This window comes from Elephantulus edwardii, unplaced genomic scaffold, assembly GCF_000299155.1.
Source record: "Elephantulus edwardii isolate Elephantulus edwardi_28Jun2011 unplaced genomic scaffold, EleEdw1.0 scaffold00135, whole genome shotgun sequence".
Lineage (NCBI taxonomy): Eukaryota > Metazoa > Chordata > Mammalia > Macroscelidea > Macroscelididae > Elephantulus > Elephantulus edwardii.
Genome location: NW_006399885.1, coordinates 9,434,938 through 9,441,739, shown reverse-complemented (window position 1 = coordinate 9,441,739; position 6,802 = coordinate 9,434,938). Strand labels below are relative to the sequence as shown.

Below are 6,802 nucleotides of genomic sequence, written 5' to 3'. Positions count from 1 at the left end.
GGGGGGGGGAGGGTTTTGTGCGGGGAGAAGGGTGCAACAATGAATGAATGGAATTCCAAAATCTCTGTAGATGTTCATTGAAATGAAAAATAGAATGGAAAAAAAGAATTACAGGTAGGGAAACCCAATGGAGAATCACCGTTGACAGAATCAACTCAAAGGCAGTGTGTTTGGTTTTGGATAGAACAATTCCTCTTATAATTAAGGCTCTCATTTAATATTTTTCAAGTTAATGCCTGCATAGATACATGAATAAATTCTTTTTATTTTGTCTTTAAAAAAGCATAAGAAATGGAGAAAGTAATACTTACTTTTACAATGTGGTCATTAAATAAGATCCACATATTATCTGTCTTTACAATGGCAATATAATGCCCTTCGTGGGGATCCCTGAAACAGAGAAGGAGACATGAATTTGCACTGTATATAAACATAGTCACCTCACAAATTTTGGCCATTTTGCCAGGAGGGACTAGTCTTTGGGGATGACATCATGCTTGCAAGGTTCAGGAGCACAGGAGAGAAAGACCCATGATGAGATGGATTGACACAGTAAGTAACTGGGGTAAGTGTGGCAGAGGCAATGAGATTGGCTCAGGACAGGGCAGGGTTCAGAGCTTTGTGCACAGCGTTCCAAGTAGCTGCAGGTGACTCAAAGAAACAAAAATAACAACAGTACTATTTTCAATTCATGCTTCAAGTCTCAAGTTGTATGGAGGTAAAACAAACTGTAATCAATGAAAATAAACCTTACTTATCAGAAGTATATTCAAAAGAAATATGGAAATTCTTCTTTATCAAACCTCCAAAATTACTTTGTAATTATGTTCCCATTTGGATGAAAATCTCAGCTTTCCTCTGAATCGCAGTCTCTGGTAGTGAACCGCTGCAGGACGCTCTGAGCATTGTCTGCTATGGACCTCTACTGGGAGGTTCCCCTTCAGCCCTACTGCTGACCAGTCTCCTCTCCTCTGCTTAGGATTTACAGCCTTAGAGAAGAGAAGAAGGGCTGCTAAGAGGCAAACACGGCTGACTCAAAGGCACTGCATTTGGATGAGTTCTTTTAGACTCTTTTCAGAGTTCACTGGTCTTTTTAGAGAAAAAGAACACTCCAAAATATGGAAGAGAAAGACCTGCGAGAACAAGGCTCCTGAGAGGTTAGACTGTGTCTTAAATTTCGGTACAAGAAGTCCTCAGCTTAGGAGAGTCTTAAAGTCCATCCCATAGACAAGTGATAATTGCTCTTTAATATCACATACATAGGTCTAAACTGAAATTGATTGCAACACTCCCTAATCATAATTATCTTCACCTACTGTACCAGGAACTTGAAATCACAGAAAAGGGTGTTTAAAAACCAAGCCGAAAGCCATCAAGTTGATCTCCAGGTGACAAGGAAAAGGAGAGCCTCTCAGCCCTGTGAGGCTGAGCTGAACCACTGAGCGGGAAGTGGCAAACTGACTGAGCAATCAGAAGGCAGAGATTTGAGGATTATTTCTAAAGTCTATTTTCAAGCCTCATGACTACAGACAAGATGAGAAACACCAATTATCCTCAGAAGGAATTATTCTATAGAACGTGATCAGGCAACATCATTGAAACTCACCATCATAGCAGAGCAAACAAAGGAAAGAAGAGAAAACTAAAAAGCCGCAACGTTATAGGACTAGGGATATTGTTGTTGTTGTTGTTGTTGTTGTTGTGTGCTCTTGGGTCAGCAGGGACTCCTCACCGACCCTCTAGCGGGTCTGCAGAAGCTGAAATCACACAAGGGGCGAAGCTCCATTCTCCTGTGTGGAGCTGGGACTATGTGAACTGGACCTCCGTGCCTTCACGCTGGCAGTGCAGCTGCTCACCAGAGCTCGCTACTTATCATGTTGCTGTGTAGTTGTGCACCGGCGTGTGGGAACCTCCTCAGAGCCGGCACATCAGGAGGTTTTCAGAGGCAGTATATGCTGCAGGGGTGTTGACTGCCCATCTTTATCCCATGGAGCAGTGGGTGGATTCAAACCACGGACCTTTCCATTGGCAGTAAAATTACTGAGCACTGAGCCACCAGGGCGTGTTTTGCTTCAACTGCACTACTCTGGAATAAATGTGTCTTGAAGAAGTACAGTGAGCGTGATCCTCAGAAGGAAGGGTGGCAAGACTTCATCTTGCATCCTTAGCCTATGTCCTCAGGAGAGGCCGGTCCTTGGAGAAAGACCTCGTGTTTGGTAGAGTCGAGGGTTAGAGCAGAAGGGAAAGACCCTCCAGGGAGACGGATGGACACAGTGCGCAATGAGCATGAGCACAGCTGGAGTGTGAGGTCAGCTCAGGACAGGGTGGGATACCTTCTGTTGGACATGGGGCTTTGGGGACTCAGAGCCAACTCGATGGCACTTAACACCTACACCACCAAAAGTCATGTCTGAAGAGTAACAGTAAAGATCCAATGAAGGCAAACAACATTTCCAAAGGGAACAGAACACAGAAAGAATGTTCTGAGAAGGAAAGGCTGAGATGGACTTTGTCTGAAAATCCAATGGGAAATGCATTGGTCTTCAGCATCCAATCCTTTGTTGTTGTTGTTGTTGTTATGTGCCGTCGAGTCGCTAGCAACTCATAGCGACCTTATGTACAAAAGCCTTAAACCTTGCTCTATCCTGTGCCAATCGCACTGCCTCTGACACACCCATCCCGATTACCCCAGTCACTGAATCAAGCCACCTCATAGAGGGTCTTCCCCTCTTGCGCCGTCCCTCCACCCTCCCAAGCATGATGTCCCTCTCCAAGGACCTGTCCCTCCTTACAACATATCCAAAATATGTCAGACGAAGCCCAAGAATCCTTGCCTCCAAGGAGTAGCCTGATTTAACCCTTTCCAGGATGAATCTGTTTGTTTTCTTGACAGTCCATGGTACATTCAATTCTCCTCTCCAGCACCACAGCTCAAAGGCATCAATTCTCCTTCTATCCTCCCTAGTCATTGTCCAACTCTCTGATGCGTAACAGGTGATTGCAAAAGACCATGGCCTGTATCAGATGCACCTTAGTCTCCAGAGACACACCATTGCTCTTGAGTACTTTAGAGAGGTCCTTTAACAGCAGACTTTCCCATCCAAGCCTCAGGACCTTGTAAAGGCTCCACTGAAGCCCTGATCCACGCATGGACTGCCTGCTTCCCCAGTGCAGCGGTGTCCCCTCCAACCCCAGAAGACTTTACCTGCCACAGTGGATGACAATGGCAAACAAGTCATAGACTCGTTCAGGGCTGGTGGCATCTCCTGCCGTTTTAAGCACATGAAGTTGGAGGGGAAAGACAACCCGGTGACGGAGCTTCACGTAGTCATGAACACTGTCCATGTACTGAAATCTTTTCAACTGTAGAGCTAGGACCAGGGGCAGGTCCTTCACTCTCATCCTATAAACAGAAACAGGAAGACAGTGTGTCAGAAGATGGTGGCCAAGTCTATGAAGGAACCACTCAACTTTAGGATATTCAATTCACAGACAGGTAAAGGCCCGGCTCAGGTGTCCAGCCCCACCTGGGTTTGCAGGCACTGACCATTATATGGGCAGAGCCAGAGGACTAACTAACATACTGAGGGCCTTAAGAGCACCCCACGCCATGTGACACCCCAGACTACTTAGTCTCACTCCGTCATCATACGGCTCCCAAACCACGGGTAATGCACCTGTCCTCTGTCAAGAAACATCTGCATGTGATATAAAATTATGTTGTGGTGGTTTGTGTTTTGTTTTTTCCCAAATGGGCTATGTTATTAGCATGATAGCTGTTTTTGTAAACAGTGCATGCACACTGATAATGATCTGCCAGAGGGTAAAAAATCCTAAATATACCCAACGCGATAATGAGAAATTAAAACAAAAAAAAATCTATACTTATTACTACAGAGCTCAGGTGGCCTATTGGCAAGAAGTTGCACTGCAATCCCAAAGGCACACAGTTCGAGACCACCAGCTGCTCCTCAGGAGAAGGATGAGCAATCTCCTCCTGTGCCATTAACTGCCTCTGAAAATCCGCTGGAGGGACAGGGTCAGTTCTGACTCTACAGAACACAACAACAACATAGGTTATCATTACTCTAGGCAATTATGTCCACGTCACTTCCGAAGCTGTGGTGAAATCTGTCCAAAGCAAAAGTTTGTGAGGGGGGAAGAAATATGGGGTGGGGGGATTCAACAGCGGCATAGCAGAGCTCTCAATATGAGGAAGCTGACAGAATGTGGACTTTGGCTGGGGATGCTCTCTTTGCAAAATGGGGTCTGTGGGGAGATATTTGTCAATGGGAAGAATTTAGCAGAAGGTGGTGTGAAGTAGGCTTTGGTGGTCAATTTTCCTTACAATATTGTGGACGGTCACAAGAAAAGGCTTAGTTTTTCTCTGGAACCAGTCTCAGAATTCTTTCATATGCAATGGTCTTATTCTCATCTCTTAAGGTAAAAATACCCAGTTGAGGGAAATCTTTAAAGGACTCAAGTAAGATAGTTTCTCCAGTTAAGAAAGCATCACATACGGGTCTGGATTCACAAAATGGGATCAAGTCTTACTTTTTTCTCCAGATTTCTTGTCTCCCAAGCAGAGTAAGGCTGTTACTTGACATCTCTAACATAGATATTTAGATAGAATAAGAAGCACTGCATTATAACCTGGAGAAATGATGGGGGTTTGTTCAATAATCACTATCTGGGCAAAAATGTATGTCCAGAATGACAAAGATTGTTAGGATTACAAAGTATGACCTGGACAACCTCTTCTTCAGTTCCTTTCAGGAGATCTTGAGGTTTTCACCTGGGGCTATGGAATCAGTTTCTACATTGTCAGGAAGGATGACAACAAGGTCCACATTGGGCTTGTTTGGCCTCATCACAAGCTACTCGTCTTTGCAGACAGATCCCGATCCCAGCTTTCTCAGGACCATAGCACCAAAATCCGTGTGTTGATCCACAATTGCAGCCTCATCTGGCCATTAACTGATCTACCGAAGTTTGGCACATATCAAGATATGGAATAAATGGTAATCAACGTACCAAGGGCAGAAATCTGATTGAAGAGTTTGTGTTAAGCTTCGCTCCTGCCAGTCCTGAACAGGGCATGACATGAATTGTCTGTTCTGGGATGGAAGCCAGCTTTCTTCAAACTGGCACTAGTTTCTTTTTACTTTCTCCATTTCTCTCACTGCTCCAATTGACTGTTGGATCATCCATCTTACTCAGAAATACAGTTAAGTGTTTTACACCTGCTGCCTTGGCCAGCACTGCAGGCTCTCTTGACTGTCCCTCTTTTTCAAGTCCAGTTTCAAGCCCTCCTTTCCTACCAGCACAGCCAGGTCGGTGTGAGAAGCACCACCGATCATATTGGGAGAAAGCTCTTGTGACCTGGGGCATTTAGAATTGTGAAATGCTTCTTTTCTGTTTCAAAATGGGTATGATCCACTTCTAGGGTTTCACCCTTGTCTTCATTATTCACAGTTTGTATCTAAGGCCCAAACCAGTACCAGGTTCATTCATATTTTTCAAGTGTCCTTTTGTCAACCATTCCAGTCAGATACATTCTTTGTCTTCCACTGGTTGATCTGCCAGCACCTATGTGACCATGAATACTCCATTTACATGGGTGTTTATAAGGAGCACCTGGTGGTGCGACCACAGACTCCTGTTTTGTTGTTTTCTCTTCCTCTTCCATCATTTCTTGGGCATTCTCTTCTGGGAGCCTTCCATCTCCCAAAGACCCTGGCTCTGCTTCACGGATTGCTCCTTTGTGCTCCCATGATTGTTCTGGAGACATTTTTGTTTCTCCATTTTCTACAACACGTCCTGAAAGATCCATGCTAACAGCAGAATTTGAACTTTCACACAGTGACTGTCCCTCTTGAACGAATGCCTCCAGCACCTCTGTGGCCTCCATGGTGGTTGGTGGCACCGCCTGAAGGGGTGGCTATGGCCAGGTCGGGCCCCACAGGAAGGAGGGCACCAACTCTGCTCCGTGGACTTGGGCGGGAAGGGGTTGATGTTGACCTTGAGTGTCCTGCTGAAGGCCACCCTTTGCCTCTTCCACCAAGGCCATGGAGGAACTGTTGCCTCTGAGCCCAGCTCGGGGCTCCCATGTCCTCCTGGTCCCTGCAGTTGATACCCAGTGACTGTTGTTGCTGTCCCACCACCGGTGTGCCCACCACCACCGCTGGGATCTATGATTGTGGTGGAGGCCTGTATGGGAAAGAGAGGGTGGGTAATGCAGGCCAGACTATGAGCTTGGGAGGAGCAGGCCACCTGACTCAGGGAAGGTAGGGAGGCAGAAGGACGATGGAGAGCGCCTCAATTCCCAGCATTGCCCCAGCAGTACACACTCCTGATGATGGAGCACCAGAAGCTCTACCTCCTCTCACTAGGAGCCAGCAATTTGCCATGGACAATTATTTTTCTTAGTTTAATGGTTGATTTACAGTTTGTATACATTGTTTTTCACACCAGATCTTTTCCAAAAAGCAGTCTTCAAACTGCCTTCAAATCCAACTCAACTCATAGCTGACATCAGTGGGTTTTTCAGAAGCTGTAAATGTCATGGAAATTGTCTGCCTCCCAAGGAGGAGAAAGTGGGTTTAAACTGCCCACCTTACCCTCTGAGCTACCACAGATCTTAAAAGCTTTTTTGGTGACCCTTTATGAGCACAAGAGAAAATATGCAGTGATGTCCTGTATTAGGGCCCCTGGGAGTATATTGGTCAAGTGCTCAGGGATAAACTGAAAGTACACCAATTGCTCTGAGTTGGAAGGAGTGGCAGACTCCTCCCATAAATAT

General features: G+C 45.6%; 1 pseudogene; it reads right to left on the bottom strand.

The window, feature by feature from the left end:
- Nucleotides 1-4,376: 4,376 nt before the first annotated feature.
- Nucleotides 4,377-5,845, bottom strand: LOC102874229 (annotated as a pseudogene).
- Nucleotides 5,846-6,802: the final 957 nt, after the last annotated feature.